The sequence below is a fragment of the Mesoplodon densirostris genome, chromosome X (genome assembly GCF_025265405.1).
Source record: "Mesoplodon densirostris isolate mMesDen1 chromosome X, mMesDen1 primary haplotype, whole genome shotgun sequence".
Lineage (NCBI taxonomy): Eukaryota > Metazoa > Chordata > Mammalia > Artiodactyla > Ziphiidae > Mesoplodon > Mesoplodon densirostris.
The window spans coordinates 6,459,095-6,475,877 of NC_082681.1; positions in this window are offsets into that span (position 1 = coordinate 6,459,095).

Here is a 16,783-nt window from a genome sequence, read left to right on the forward strand (position 1 = left end):
GGGCTCCTGCTTCCTCCCAGCCCCTGTGACTGGGCCGCAGCCCACATCCCAGAAGGGAGTCTCCTCTTCAAGCTCCGCTTCTTCCCCAGACACGCTTCTGTCCCCGTGAGGCACCCCGTCTTCCTTCTAGGAAGTCCTCGTCGTTTGCGCCACTGCTCTTTGGGGGACGGTGCCCCGAGGACATCGCCTCCTCTCGGAGCCCAGGGCACCTGCTCTGAGTCCACTTCCCTTTCTGACCCCCTGCCCGTGGCACCAGCAGACCTCACTGTCCCTGCGACCCATCTGGGCACTTGCCTTTGCGGCTGCATCCCCTTCTGGTCCCCGGTGGCCTGGGTCCCTCCAGCCCCGCACCCCAACTGTGTCTTTGAGGCCCGGAGAGGGTTCCAGTTTGCTCCTGCTGCTCGTTTGGGGGGCACCACCGGTGTGGGACGGGCTCGACCCAGAGTCTCGGTTTCACTAGTGTCCTCCTTGGTAGGGCTGGTTTCCTCTCTGAAACGCCTTTGGCCCATCTTTCCACCGAGCTGCGTGTCTGTCCTTTTTGTGCCGAGTCGTGGGAGCTCCTTTCGGGGTCCGGGTACTAATCCCGCCCTGGTTGTTGGTGTTGCAGATGCCTCCTCTTGCCCCGTGGGGGCTGGTTTCCTCCTCTCTTTAAAGGCCAGCTTTGGACTCCGCATGCACCTACACCTTCTCCGACTTGTAAGTGCCCCACACGTCAGAGCGTGTCCCGCCGGCCCTCCAGCTGGAGGCTGCCGTCCACTCCCAGGCCCGCCCCCTGGGGCTAGTGGTCCCCGCGGAGACGGTGCCCTGGCGTCCAGCGCTCTGCCCGTGAGAAGGGGCTCCTTCTTGACTGGGTAAGTCACTCGGTCCCCGCCTGGCTTTAGTTCCGTGCCCTGGACTCACGCAGGCAGCCGTGCGGCTGCAGGAAGACGGCCGGCCTTGTTTTCTCTGCCCCAGCTCCCGGTTTACCTCCTGCCGCCTCACATCTGGCCTGTTTCTAAGACGTGCTCCCCTGCCCCCACCTTCCCCTCTGTCCCCTGGGCAGCTCCTGTTGGCCATGTCCCTCTCCACACGGCCCAGATCGAGGGGTCCAGCCTGAGAACCGCAGGTGTTTCTGATTCTGTCTTAGTGACTGGCGCTGCAGGACCTCGGGAAGAAGTTGCACACAGGGGACCCGCAGACGTGAGGAGCCACTTTGCCACCACTGCTCTGGGTGGTACCTGCGTAGGGAACGTGGCACAGCACAGGGGGACTCCTGTGCACTTCTGGCGATGCCCCCACGTGCATTCACGTTACAGACCGTTACATCACCTTTGGCTGGGGGCAGGAGACGCTCGTCTCCACGTCTGCGGCTCCTGAGCTCTTGGGGCTACGTGCTCTTGAGCGTCCTCAGTCTCTGGGCCGATCAGCAACGACCCGAGCCCCTGGCCCTCTGCAGCTGGAGGGGGCCTTCCCGACATCAGGCCGTGGCCCAGTGAATGGGTCCAGCTTACTTGTTTGAGAGATTCAGGAGTGGGGCCGGGGTGTGGGGGTGGGGGTCTGGAGCGAGTGTTGCCATCCCGTAACCGTGGTTACAGCGCTTGGATGGCAGGACTGATGTGCTCTGCATGTGGGGCCCGTTCAGCCGCCTCTTGAGTATCTGTGTGCTCTCGGTGGCGACTTTACAAAGTATGGAGAGGATGTGAAGAGGCAGGAGCGAGGGACGCCCATGAGGCGTCACCTGGAGGCAAGATGGTTCGTGGGTTCACGCCTGGGGCGTGTTTCCCCTGCTCCTTTTCTACACGTTTCTCCTTCACTCACTGCAGTGCGTGCAGGGTTACCATGGGGCCTTAACATCTTCTCACTCCCGTTAAGTGTTACCTGGGTTCTGAAGGATTCCTCGGCAGACAGCTCACTAAGCCCTGCACCTGGTTCTGGAGGATATTGGATTGCAGCCTCTCCCTGCTCAAGACCAACTGACAAATCCTCGGGAACGGCCCAGTGACAGCCTCTGCTCAGAAATCCCAGCCCAGGGGTCCTCCTGAAGCGGCTGCAGAGACAGAGTTTATTGCGTCTCCCACATCAGGGTCAAGCTGGGCCCAGTGTCCAATAGCCTCCAACTGTCTGGTTGTCCCGCTTCCCGGTGTTGGGTCACCCAGCACGGAGCCCGAGGTCCCTTTGGGAGGGGCTGGGGGGTCATTCCAGTGCCTGCTTGCCTTGGTGCTGCAGCGTCCTTCCCCCTGGGGACCCGCCAAGTCCCTGGTCTGCGGTTCCACGTCTGAGAACTGGCTCAGGGGCAGAACCTGGGCGAGGGATCATGACCTGTTCACTGGGGCGGCTGCCCTCGGCCTCCTGCCGTCTGTCCTTGCTCTTTTGAGTGTCCGTTTTAGACTGTATCTCGGTTGGTTGCCCATCCAACGAGCCCCCGGGAAGCCATGTTGTACTGATCACCTGCCCCCCTCGGTGGGTCAGGCCTCCTGGTCAGTGGCGGTCATCGTCATAGCCCCTGGTTTCTGGCTGCTCAGTGGCACCCCACGACCTCTGCTGCAGTCCCTGGGCGGCGGGGGAGGGCAGGGGCTCGTCTGTTTCCTCCCTCACCAGGCCTGGTGCGCCTGGCCTGTGTTGTGAGGTGGCTTCGCTCTGTTTGGGGGCCTGGCAGTGGGCTGCCCACCTCTCCCCATTTTTCCTGCTCTCTCCTGCTTGTAGCGCTTCAGGTCCCACAGCAAATCGTGTTGGGCAGGGGACGTGCTTCCAGGGCGCTGGCTAACTGGCCATCTGTTAGCATCGTCGGTGTCAGCGCAGCTTGATGGGAGAGGGCAGATCTGGATACCAGACATCATAAGGCAAAGCCCATTTAAGTCCACAGACGTCCGTCCTGTGAGAGGGTCCTGGCCTGTGCAGGGACACAGGTGTCCACTCACCCTTGGGTTCCTCAGGGCTGGTGGGGGTGGGGCATCTTCCAGGCAGACATGTAAGGCACAGAGTCTGAAGCGAGGCGGAAGGAGGGGAACGTGAGGAGCGGGGAACCCCTGACTCAGAGCAAGGGCTGCGGAGGGCTTCAGAGAGGAGCGCCATCTGGGCTGGGTCTTGAAGTGAGAAGGGTCTCCTTAGCTAGGAGATGGGGGACAGGCCCCCTGGAAGGGCCAGGCACATTCAGGGGACTGAGACCAGGTGTGTGGCTGGAGTAGATGAGTTTATGGAGGGCCCCAGCCTGACACCCATCAATTCAGGTCCTCTGAGCGATTGTTGGCACAGAAGTTTTAGAGATTTTGATGTGCTGTGAAGTTTCATTCATTGCCTGTAGAGGGAAGTGTGTGTGCAGAGCTACCCAGGTAGGCTGGGCAGGCTCCTGTCGTCCACAGGGAGCAGCGTGCGAGGAAGCACAAGCTCTGCTCTGCCATTACAAACCTGGGATTGATCCCCGGCACCACCACTGCTGGAGTGTGAGTCTAAGCAAATCACTTTACCTCTGTGAGTCTCGATTTCCTCGTCTGAAGGATGGGCATAATGTGCAAGTCTCCCCATAAGGACTAGCTTTTTTTATTCTGTCTGGTGGGGGTGAGGATGACACGGGATGATTCACATGAGAGCAGTCTGTAAACCCGAAAGCACCTCCTACGAATAATGTTTGAAGAGGCGTCTCTGTTTTCCCAAAAAGGATTTGCCAGGCTAGAAAGAGTATGGGAAAGCAAGCCTGTGCCTTGAAGCCTGCAGCTTGGAGACAGGCAGACACTGAGAAGCCTCCAGCTTGGAAAGGAGAAAGAGAACAGTGACACTATCGGACCCCAGTCCCAAAGGTCCTACAGGATATGGCCTGGGGACTTGGGGGCCATGGGTAGGTTTAGACCAAAGATGTATAGTGGCCCCTGGACACAATAGGAGGCAGCGTGAACTGAGTCAATCCGACAGGGTTTGAGAATTAGGGGCTGTAGCAGTGCCGGGAATCGCTGAAGCTAGGAGCTTCCCTGAACTGTGTGGGAGTTGATGTCAGCCTGCTGCCTCCGGTAATACGGGTCTGTGATCTGCTCTCCACGATTCCATCAGCCATGATGTTTTGGCAACCAAAAGTGTTTTCAGCAGCTTGACCTAAACCCGTTTGGTGGTAAAACCAAAAATGGATGATGGCACAAAGCTATTTATAGCATCCTGAATTTTTTTTATTTATCCCATTTGGTGTTAAGAGTCATGTGGTTCACTGCAGAGAAGTCAGCATGTTTGCTAGACCCTGCCAGGGTGTCACTGATACATGCTCTGTGTCCCCGTCATCTTTATGAATCCTGAAACTCACGTGGCCCCCAAGGCTTTTGGACAAAGCATTGTGCGCATGTGATATTAACACCAGTAAGAGCCAACATTTTGACAGAGGCCCAGGGTTCCTGGGTGTGTGACCTTCCTCCAGCCTTCGGCCAGCAGGGATGCCCTTCCTGGGACAGGCAGGACTGAGGCCCAAGCCCCAGGTCAACTTAGATGACTAGACACCCCACCATCTGTCAAACTGCATCAGGATGTGGAATCTCGTTTGGTACCAACCACGGTCTTCCGTGGTAGAAATGGGATGAACCTAGAGCTAAAAGGAGGAAGGGCTCTTGGAAAGCGTGAATGTCCACTGTCTATATCTCTCAAAACCTGTCCACTGTCTTGTTTCAGGAAATCCCGAGCCCTGTGCCATCTCCCAGTGCCGCCCCACAAAGCCTGGGTCCCGCACACAATTCTGCCGTGTTTTGTGATTTAGGAGTCTCTGATTTTGAGAGCTCGGTGATGACACAGGAAGCTTGGCAGCGTCAGGCTCACCCGCTTGCCTTGCTTTCATAGCACACTTCACAAGGGCCCAGTGGGAAATGCAGCTGGAGGAGATGAGCTGAATGGGCGCTGTGCTGCCACAGGTGCTAGTTGCTCTGCTGGGCAGCCCCCCTCTGTCCTTGAAGCCTGTCTGTTAACTTTGGACAGGATGGAAAGATGCCTTCAGGGAGTAGCACCGACATCTCACTTGCTCTATGCTTAGTAACTAATTATATTATTAGGATTAACCTGGACCCTAAATTGCAAAGTCCATGTTTTCCCTGAGCAAAATTGGGGTTTTCTGCCAGCCAATGATCTGGAAGCTCTCTCTTGCCTGCCCACCCCTGCTTCTGTGCCTTGGTGACTCTCCATGTACCCTGGTTGCCCATGAGGATGCATGGTGATCAGCCTCACATACAGGGCTGAGCGGCCCAGACCAGTGCCCTGGGCTGGGTTTGTCCTTGGCATTGTGGCCGTCATGGCTCAGAGGCTAGGGTTTAAGTTCCAGCTCTGCTGGCGGTGAGATCTTGAGCCAGTGCTGACCCTTCTCCAGCCTCAGTTTGCACATCTGTATGCTGGGCGTAGTAACTGTGCACAGTTCCTGGGGCAGCAGGGAGGATTCCGTGAGTTGAAAGGCTGGAATGAATTTGGTGCACAAAGATGTTATGGGGAAGAGAAGCAGGAAAATTATGTTGGGGTCTTTTGCCTGCCTTTGGGCCCCACCACCGGCTGACAATTGCAGAAAAAGTGCTCAATGCTACCTTGCCTCCAGCCTGTTGTCGTGTGCCTCTGGGGTTCTGAGGACTGGTTCTTTAAGCAGCTTGTTGACGTAGAAGACAAGTTACACTGGAAATGCGAAACCAGAGTCGCTCTGCTCATAGTGCCAGGAACAAGGCACCAGGAAGATGCCCCATTGCTCCCTGGAGCCTGTCAGGCAAGTGGGTGGGCATCACCTGAGTAAGGCTGAAGTCCCCTGTGCCACAGGCTGCGGCTTCAGAACTGGAAGCATTTCACTGGCCCAGCTGGCATTACTCTGAAGTTCATGAGCCATGGTGTGGGACTCAGGAGAGCCAGCAATCGCTGAGGCTATGCGCCAGTGAGGCTAGAGCTGGGGCAGGCCAGGTAGGGCAGGATCTGGAACTCCATTGGCAGGACCTGCTACCCACAGCCCCAGATTATTGAGTACCTGCTGGACACTGGGAACAGACCCCTAGGTAGTCTCGTTGTGGGAATTCACATTTCCTGATGCGGCCAAGGGAGGTTTAGCAGTGGGTCAGGACCACCCTGTGGAGCTAAGATTGAAAGTGCATCTGTCTGAAGGCAGAGCCCATGCTCATTGAATTGCCCCATCATGTGACCACTCCACGTGCCATCACTCAGAGAGGTGGGGGCCACATGGCCAGCTGGAGGCCAGCAAGCTGTTGGGGGCAGTGACATTGGGCAGCTGGTGGTTTCTGCCGGGGTACAAGGTGAAGGCTAGGACTGGGAGTTTCAAGCTTTTGCTCCTACCCGGGGTTCAAAGGCAGCACTTGGGCTCCAAAATTCAATGGAGAGAAATCCCAGCTTTAAGGACTTTTGCAAGCTGTGTTTTGCCTGTGAACACATGTCGTTTAGCAAGAATCCCCTCTGGTATGCCTTCCACCCAAGTGTTTTTATTGGTCCCTTAGAGACTCTTACAAAAGTTTCCCATATTGATAGACTTTTAAATGATGTTACAGAAATATCACATCACACTGATTACGTAAAGGGTGACGTCCACTGCTTCCCAAATGCCACATTTCTTCAAGTAAAACGCAGATGACAGCCTGCAGTATATAAGGAAATCACATCCTAGTAAAGACAGAATTGAAATTCTCATCCCTTTTACTTATTTTAAAATTATTAGTGCCATATAAAATGAGGGCTTCCTTTTCCTCACCAAGCCCGTGCTCCCCTTGCTACCTTTCTGGCGTAAACTACTAACTGCATGAAGACATCTGTCTGATGAGGCACATGCTAATTCACCGTACCACCGAAGATTCCTTCCACACTTCTGTTCCTCCCCGCCCCTGAAAAGGGCCCCGTTTCGGGCTGTCTTTAGCTATTCCTTCTGTAGATGGACCCATTCGCGCCTGAGGTGTGTTTCATGGCACAAGTATGAGAGGGGCCCCAGAGGAATGTCACCCAAGCCTCACGCTGTCTCCCAGCTCCACTTGTCCCCTGGCTTTGACTGCAGAAGTGCAGAGGAAGAGGGGGTTGCCCTGGCCATCCAGCTGTGGGCTCCCATTCGCAAGAAACACCCAATTGTCAAGAGTCTAAGAGCACAGGTGTGCAATGCCAGACAGGCCTGGGGCTGGCTCGCAGCCCATCCCCTCACACAGGAAGCCCCCCAACTGTGAGAGTCCTCCTTGAGGTCTCATTATTCCCCTTCCCTGAGGCTCTTAAATCTGGGGGAGTAAGCCGAAATCCTCCCTAGATGGAAGAGGAACGGGAAAACCAGGAGGAAGGGGGTGACCAAATGTAACCTCCTCAATTCGGGTGCATGCAGCGCAAATGGGAAAAAAAAAGATCTGACTAGGCATTTGTAGTTTGTTTTAAGTGTGTGCTTCGTCTCTATATTATTTTAAGGACATGAATCACTAATGAAGTAGTGCCAGCGAACACCAGCGCTTGGGCGGCCCCTGCTGGAGGCTTTTAGAAATTCTCCACTTCCTGGCTCTGACAGCCCTAGAGTTGCCTGCTCCAAGCTAGAGGCCTGTCATCCCACCCAGAGCCATGCTCGGGGAATCAATGAATGGCAGGATGGAAAAGTCTGGGCTTGAAGAGAAAATGAAGGAAAAAGAGAGTAGAGAGAAGGGAAAGGAAAGATTGTTCACAGAATGATGCAAGATGTCCAGAGACAAATGGGCCTGGGACCAACCTCTTCCACAATGAGAGAATCATCTCACCTTACAAAGTCCTTGACTTAGGGCCAGAGCTCAGCAAACGTCAATGCTGCAGTGATGCCCAGTCCCTCTTCTGCCCCCTCATGTTCCATAACGCTTTACTTCAACAGAATCAGATTCTGGTTGTGATCCAATTCACCTTCACTCCCCCGGGAGTTCCCAGCTAGACACCAGGCTATCCCTGCTGTATCATCAACCTTGGGGCAGCCCAGACCCAGCTCCATCCACCTGGCACTCCCCAGGCAGTTAGAGAACAATCCAGCACATCTTGAGACAGCCATTTCCGGGAACAGGGCCCTCGGTATCCGGCACATGTGGTGGCAATCGCAGCCCACATCAGGTTCCTTCTCAGATTCAGTTCACATGCCCACAGACACAAGGGCGCTGCCTGCCTCTCTGTGCAGAGTGAGCTCTGCCTTCTCATCCAAGTAATTCTGGTCATGCTTGTCATCCCAGTGATCCCTCGAAACCCAACAAATAGTGCCAGCCCTGCGGATACAGCAGTGAATGGAAGGAGCAGAGCCTGCCCTCGAGGAGTGCCCGTCCGAGGATGCCAGATCTGGAATGAAACAAGCCTTGAATTCTCCCCCGAGTCCTCATCCTTCTGCTGCGGCAGGGGATTGTGGAATATTGACCAATACACCAATATATTCTGCCCTCGCCCCCTGAGAGTGCCTGTGAGAGGGCCATCTGGCAAGGAACTGCAAATGGTCTCTAGGAGCTGAGAGCGGCCCTGGCTGATGGCCAGCAAGAAAATGGGGACCTCAGCCTACAGCCACAAGAAACTGAATTCTGCCAACAACCTGAATAAGTTGGAAGAAGACACAGAGCCTCAGATGAGAACATAGCCCTGGCTAACATCGATTGCAGCTTTGTGAAACCCTGAGCAGAAGACCCAGTTAAGCTGCACGCAGACTTCTGACCCAAGGAAACTATGAGGTGATAAATGAGTGCTGCTTACAGCCACTAAGATTGTGGTTACACAGCACTGATTGGTCCCTCTCCCTCACTCATTGAAGACTCGGGCACCTGACTCACTGGTTTCCTTGGCATCCTAAGTCCTGCCATCATCCTGGGTGACTTCAGTGTCTACCTGGACAGCTTGTGCTACTCACAGCCCCTTGACTTCTTCCTTGCCTTTGACAATCTCTCTTCCTCTCCACCTCAGCACCCCCATCTTCAAGACCACATCCTAGACCTTTTCATCATCAGGATCTGCTCCACCTCAAACATCTTAAACTTCAGGATCCCACTCACTGACTGAAACCAGTTCTCTCACACCCTCCCTCTTAACCACTGTCACCCAAACTGCTCCCTCACGGGCCCTCTCCATTCACTCTCACTCTTGTCCTGCTGTTGCTACTGCCCAGCAAAAGAATAATAATAACAAAAACAATATAATTATGCCAACTGCTACATGTAATTTTCTATCTCAGCTTACATTCTGCACAGCCCAGCAATCTCATTACATTTTGAAATGTTTTTAAGTTGTATTTCTCTGCTAGGGCTGATGTGACGTACCACAAACTGGGTGGCTTAGAACAACAAAAATTTATTCTCTTACAATTCTGGAAGCAGCAAGTCCGAAATGAAGGTATTAGCAGAGGTATGTTCCCTCTGAAACCAGTACCAGAAGGATCCTTCCTTGCCTCTTCCAGCTTCTGGTGGTTTACTGGCAATTTTTGCCATTCGTTGGCTTGTAGATGCATCACGCCAATCTTCCATCTTCACGTGGGCATCTTCCTTCTGTGTGTGTGTGTGCCTTCTGTGTCCAAATTTCCCCTTTTTATAAGGACATCAGTCACATTAGATTAGGTCCCATCTTAATGACCTGATATTTTTAAAGGTATTTTTAAAAATTTATTTATTTTATTTATTTATTTTTTGGCTGCGTTGGGTGTTTGTTGTTGTGCGCGGGCTTTCTCTAGTTGCGGTGAGCAGGCTTCTCATTGCGGTGGCTTCTCTTGTTGCAGAGCACAGGCTCTAGGTGCCCGGGCTTCAGAAGTTGTGGCTCGCGGGCTCTGGAGCGCAGGCCCGGTAGTTGTGGCGCATGGGCTTAGTCGCTTCGCGGCATGTGGGATCTTCCCGGACCAGGGCTCGAACCCATGTCCCCTGCATTGGCAGGTGGATTCTTAACCACTGCGCCACCAGGGAAGCCCTAATGACCTGATTTCAACTTAATTACCACTGTAAAGACCCTATTTCCAAATAAGGTCACATGCTGAGGTACTGGGGGTTAGGACTCCAACGAATCTTTTTCTTTTTCTGGGGGGTGGGGTGGGCAGACACAATTCAACCCATAACGGAAGTCAAAGAGAACAAAAGGCATATAATACAAAGCAAAGGTCCTGTGCTCTGCCCCTCAGCACCCCATTCTCATTTTAAATGTTTCTAGTTTCAGTTCGTCTGATAGTTTGCCTCTACCTTTGTAACTACTATGCTTATATCTATATCAACTTTTTTACGTTGTCAATTTTAGACATTATCTGCTGACTTCCTGCTATGCTAGATGAGATTATAGTTCAGTCATCCTTTCATCTTTTTGCCTATATTTTTAACTTTTGATTATGGTAATTGATCAAACATATACAAAAGTACAGAAAATAGTATAATAAAACTCACATGCTCATCACTGAAGTTCATCAACTCATGACCAATTTCCTTTCATCTCTCCCTACCATTATCCCTTTTCCTCATAATATATAGATATATCACTATTTTCAGGTCTTCTATTGGCTACTTTTATACCTTTAAATAATATCCCTATACCTCTATTTCTCTTTCCCTCAACTAGGGACAATAACTATTGATTTTCTACTTTGTAATGATATTAATGTGCCTCCATTTCCCTCCACTTCTCTTCCTCCCTTCCTCTTCCCAACTTTCTGTCAATTGTTGTTGCAGGTTGGATTCCCACAGAAGCAGGCTCTAAGGTGAGATTAATATGCAGGAGTTTCTTTGGGAGTTCTCTCAGGATCAACACCTGTGGAAGGTAAGGAAGGGAAGAGAAAGGAAGGGAAGGAATCAGGATTGGGTAGATGGAGAAGGTGGGCTGTAATGCAGTCTCAAAAAAGGCTTCAGCCAAGCCTACAGGGATTTCTGAAGCTGGGACGGTCTTTCAGAGATAATTTGGTTTTATATTATATTAATTATATTAATAGATATAATTTCCTAATATATATGAATATATTATATAAGTTATGGTGGGGATAGCAATGGTGGTGTTCTTCCATACTTCCTTTGGTTGCTAGAGTACATCCTTAAGTAACCTCCTAAGAAAGGGTCGAACAGGAAGTAAGTTTTTGAATTCTTGCATGTCTGAAAAAGTCTTTATTCTATTCTCATAGTTATTTGACAGTTTGGCTATGTATAAAACTTCACTCTGAAATTTTGTATAATTTTTTAATCTCTGCAAGCTTTTAGAATCTTTCCTTATCCTTGGCGTTCTGAACTTTCACAAAACTATGCATAAGCTTGGGTATGTGTTCATTCATTGTGCTAGGTACTCAATAAACCTTTTCAGTATGAACTATTTTTTCTTTAGCTCTAAAGTTATTTTTCTAATATACCTTTAATTTCCTCCCCTCCATGTTTTCTCTTCCATTTCTATAACTTAGGAAGGTGTTAGTCTTCCTAATTGTCTCATATTTTGTTTCATACTGCCGAAATTTTGTTTGCCTATGTTATTGAGTAATAACTTACATACACTAAAGTGCACAAATCTTAAGTGTAGAGCTTCATTTTTTTTCATATATACTCACTCATATAATCACTAATCAGATAAAATACTAGAACATTTCCAGCACCCGTGAAGACTTCCTCATGCCCCACTCCTGTTCCATACCTTCCCCCAAAGGTAACCACTATTCTGATCTTACCACCACAGATCTCTTTTGCTGTTCTAGAACTTCCTATAAACGTCATCGCACACTATGTACTCTTTGATGTCTGGCTTCTTGCAATTAACGTTATGTTTTTTTGAATTTAACTATGTTGTTGCATGTATCAGTAGTTTGTTCTTTTTACTGCTGCATTGTATTCCATTCTGTGATTATATCACAGTTTATCTATCCAACTTATTGGATACAATTGAAGGACCTTTGGGTTGCTTCCAGTTGGGGGCTATTACGAATAATACCATATGAACGTTCTTGTCCATGTCTTTTGGTGGCTAGAAGCCTCACATCTGTTGGGCATATGCCTTGGAGTAGAGTTGCCAGTTCTTGGGGTAGGCACGTGTTTAACTTTAGCTTTGGCAAATTCTCCCACAGAGTTTTCCAAAATGGCTGTATCAATGAATGCTCCTACAAGCAATGTGAGAGAGTTTGAATCGTTCCACATTCTTGCCAGCCCTTGGTGGTGTTCTTTGCTATATTTCTGTTCAACATTTTAAAAGTTTCTCTCAACTTGACTTTTCAATTCTTTTATTGAATGTTGAACTTTACAACCATAGTTTTAATTTCCAAGTGGTCTTTAATGTTCTGTTGGAATATTTCCATAGCAATCTATTCTTGTTTCATATATTCAATCGCTTCTCAAGTCTTTCTGATGATCTTAATAAAGGGTATTTTTGTTTGTCCTTTAAAAATTATTCTTTTCGGTGCCTTAGTCATCTCTTTCCTTTAGGGCCAGCTTTGCTATTTGTTTTTCTTGATATTTCTCTGTCATCTTGTATGCCACCTTCAAATGTTTGGCCTTTCTTTGTTGTCCGATTACACTTAAGAACGAGGCTGACTGGCAGCTCTGAGTACATGGGCGGGAGTTATTGATATGCAGACTTTGTTTTAAGATGAAGAGGCAGTGTGCTGATAGTTTTTTGGGGGGTCCTCAAAAATGCCATAATATGGAGAAATTTTTTTGGTGGTGGTGGTTTCAATATTGACTCCAGTTTTCCTAGCCCTCCCCCAGACAAATTATTCAATTTCTTTAGAGAAGAACCCTTCTTTTTTTCATTCTTGTGTTAAAGACTGGCTTTGGGGCCTTCTGGGGGACGTTAACAGCCATATAGAAACCTTCAGTTAATCTGTCTGGGTTAAGTCCCATGTCTTACTCTGCCCACTGTCATACCTGCTGTCTCAGAATTGGGAGACTGTCTAAGCTAAGTTTGTCCCCTCCTTAGCTGAAGTCCCTTTGTAGGTATTCTAGGCTGTGGCTTCATCAGTCTTCACTGTGGCAGCTTCCAGGAATTTGGGGACGTTTTTAAGCCATTGTAGGTCCCCCTCCCCTTTTTTTTTTACTTTTTAAAAATTGTGATAAAATTCACATAATGTAAAATTAACCATTTTAAAGTAAGTAATTCAGTGGCATTTAGTGCATTCACAGTGTTGTTCAACCACCACCTCTATCTAGTTCCAAAACATTTTTATCATCCCCAAAGGAAACCCCATACACATTAAGCAGTTGCTCCCCATCCCCTCTCCCCCAACCCCTGGCAGCCACCAAGTAGTGTTCTGTCTCTACAGATTTATCTCCTGTGACTATTTCAGATAAATGGAATCATACAATATGTGACCCTTTGTATCTGGATTCTTTCAATTAGCAGGATGCTTTCAAATTCATCCATGGTGTAGCATCATCCATGGTGTAGCATGCATCAGTACTCCATTCCTTTTATATGGCTGTGTGATATTCCATTGTATGTATCTACCACGATTCATTTATCCAGTCACCTGTTGATGGACATTTCAGCTTGTTCTACTCTTGGCTATTGTGACGTGCTGCTATGAACATGCATGTACATATATTTGTTTGGGTACCAATTTTCAAATCTTCAAATCTTCTACCTAAGAGTAGAACCACTGAGTCAAATGGTCATTCTATGTTTAATTTTTGAGGAACTGAAAACTGTTTTCCACAGTAACTGAATCATTTTACATTCCTAAGAGTAAGGTATAAGGGTTCCGATTTCTCCACATCCTCACCCATGCTTGTTATTTTTAGTTTTTTTTTTTTTGTTGTTGTTGTTGTTTTTGCTGTACGCGGGCCTCTCACTGCTGTGGCCTCTCCCGCTGCGGAGCACAGGCTCCGGACACACAGGCTCCGCGGCCATGGCCCGCGGGCCCAGCCGCTCCGCGGCATGCGGGATCCTCCGGGACCGGGGCACGAACCCGTGTCCCCTGCACCGGCAGGCGGACTCTCAACCACTGCGCCACCAGGGAAGCCCTATTTTTAGTTTTTTGATATTAATCAGTCTAGTGGATGTAAAGTGCTACTTCACTGTGGTTTTGATGTACAGTTCCCTAATAACAATTGAATTTGAGCATCTTCTCCCATCCTATCTTGCTGTCAGGTTATATTACTTTTGTTCCTTCATGATGATTTCAAAGGGCAGAAGAGATGTGAACACAGAGATGGGCCACTTAAGCCCCCTCTCAATGAAGGCCTTCTTGCCCCAGTGGCTGAGAGGGCAGCCCTTTAGGGCCACCTACCGCTTCAGGGCTTGCCTCAGCTTCAGAGAGCCACTTTGCCCAAGATCACAGCCCTCCAAGGGTAGCCACATTCAGTGACTTATCCAGGTGATGTACAAATACCTGGCCATCTCGGCCTAACTCGAGACAACTCTGAAGGCCTATTCTAGCTCTACACTGCCCTGTGGGGTTAGCCAAGGCCTGTAGCACTGCTCGACTGCTCTTTCTGTCCATTCTTACGCCCTTCCCACCCTTTCCACAGGTATTTCTCCTAAAGGCACTCCCTAATAAACATCCTGCACACTTAACTCTGTTTTAGAGTCAGCTTTCTGATGAACCCAACCCATAAGAGACAATAAATGCATGTGTTTTGTTAGTCAATTTGAGCTGGAAGTGGAACCAATTATTATTTCTTTAATATTCCAGAAGTATAGTTAAGATTGGCTTGTATAAACTACTTTATATTGAAAGATTGGGACTCTGTGCTCTGGATACCCCTATTAAATCTCACGCAGGCATTGAGCTACAAAGTGGTGACAGTCTTGAGACATCCAAGGCCTGATTTTATGATGTTTCCAGCTAAATATTTTATTTTTTAGTGAAACTAGGTTACTCCCTTAACTGCTCAATGAATTGGAGCCACTGTATGAACGCAGCTGATATTGAAGAGGGCATTCACATTCTGGTCTGTTGGGATGTTTAAGTACTTTTTTAAAACTCAGCTTTGAAATTTCAATCGTGGGAGTCATTAAAGTCCAGGGTATCTAGAGCAATCAGGGCTGCTTTGTGTTCCTGAAATTGGACTATGTGTCCAACAAAGTCAGTCTTCAGTGTTTGTTTTCACTTCTCCTCCACCATGATCTCCCTCTACTTCTGCATTTCATCTTTCAAGCCTCGCCAGTTGCCCTCCAAGTTCAATCTCAGCTGTGCCTGTGGCCTCTTGGCCTTTGTTGGAACATTGAAGGCCTCCCCTCTTCCCTCAGTCTTTTTTTAAATTAATTAATTAATCTATTTATTAATCTGTTTGTTTGTTTATGGCTGTGTTGGGTCTTCATTGCTGCACACGGGCTTTCTCTAGTTGCGGCGAGGGGGGGCTACTCTTCATTGTGGTGCATGGGCTTCTCATTGTGGTGGCTTCTCTTGTTGTGCAGCATGGGCTCTAGAGCGCAGGCTCAGTAGTTGTGGTGCATGGGCTTAGTTGCTCCGCGGCATGTGGGATCTTCCCGGACCAGGGATCAAACCCGTGTCCCCTGCATTGGCAGGCAGATTCTTAACCACTGTGCCACTAGGGAAGTCCCCCCTCAGTCTTTTCTTTGATGATGGCCATAGCAAGGTTGAGGACAGAGAGGCCATGTTTTCTGTCCAGAATTGTGTTGCCTTCACACACCCTGGCGGAGCTGGTGGATTGGTGTTAATCGGCACGGTTTCTGTGGAACCATTCCAACCTGCTCTCATGGACTCTTATGGCATCAATGCTTTCATAACCATAAGAACACTCCCTAGGAAGGGATCTGACCTTGCAGTCAATGGTCTATTCATTTTGTGAATGAGCAATGTTGTATTCACCTTGTATTGCTTCATAATAAGTTACCACAAATTTAGTGGCTTAAAAAAACACATTTGTTAGTTCACAGTTTCTGTGGGTCAGGAGTCCAGGCACAGCTTAGCTGGATCCTCTGCTCAGGGTCTCACAAGGCTGTGTTCCCTTGTGGAGTTCAGAGTCCTCTATCAGGCTCTTGTAGTTGTTGGCCAAATCCATTTCTTTGTGGTTCTAGGACTCAGTTCTCTTGGCTTCTCAATGACTGTTGGCTGGAGGCCACTCTCAGGTCCTAAAAACCGCCCACAGTTCCCTGCCATGTGGCTCTCTCTAGGGGCAGTTACAATACGGTTTTTCCAAGACCAGCAGGATATCTCTCTGTGCTAGCAAGATGGACCCTTATACACATCATAATGTAGTCACAGGTGTGACATCCTGTCTCGCCTTTGCCAGATTCTATTGGCTAGAAGCACAGGTTACACTCACACCCAATGGGAGGGGATTATACACGGGCATGACACATTGATGCTCACCTTAGGGGTGTGTACACCACGTCTGTCAATGGATGCTAGCTGTGCACCTTTATTCAAATTTAAACTCTTCCAGAAAGATGCAGCTGAGACTGCATGCTCAAATGCTCATAGGCCTCATGTCTGGTCTCTCATATCTGTCATTAGAGGCCCGGCTGTTGTCTAGACAGGCTCTCCAGCTGCTCCTTCTTGGTGTACCCCAACACCTTGGCAACAAGTCAGAGGCTGCTTAGATCAGTGTTGGACAGGGTGAATTTGTCTTCACATCTGATTGCTTCCTCTGGAGAAACTCTCTTTTTGACAAATCAGAAGGCTACCTCTGTGATGGTGATCAGGTCGTGCTGCTGTCCCTCCTCCCCACAGGTTGTACGTGCCTGGGGGGCTGCAGGCAAGGACCCGTCTGCCTCCTGATTCCTCATGCATCCTTCTCACCTCCCACCCCAGGGCCTGGACGGGATGATGCTCCGGAAACGTTTGCTGACTTGAACCGAGTCCACAAGAGAACTACAGACATTTTTAGAGGTGGGAACTGTGTGTGACTTTTGCCTCATTCCCCTCCTTGGCCAACCCTGGGGTTTACTGAATGATTTTTTGTTAATGGCTTTTTGATAATGACAAGTATGATATCAT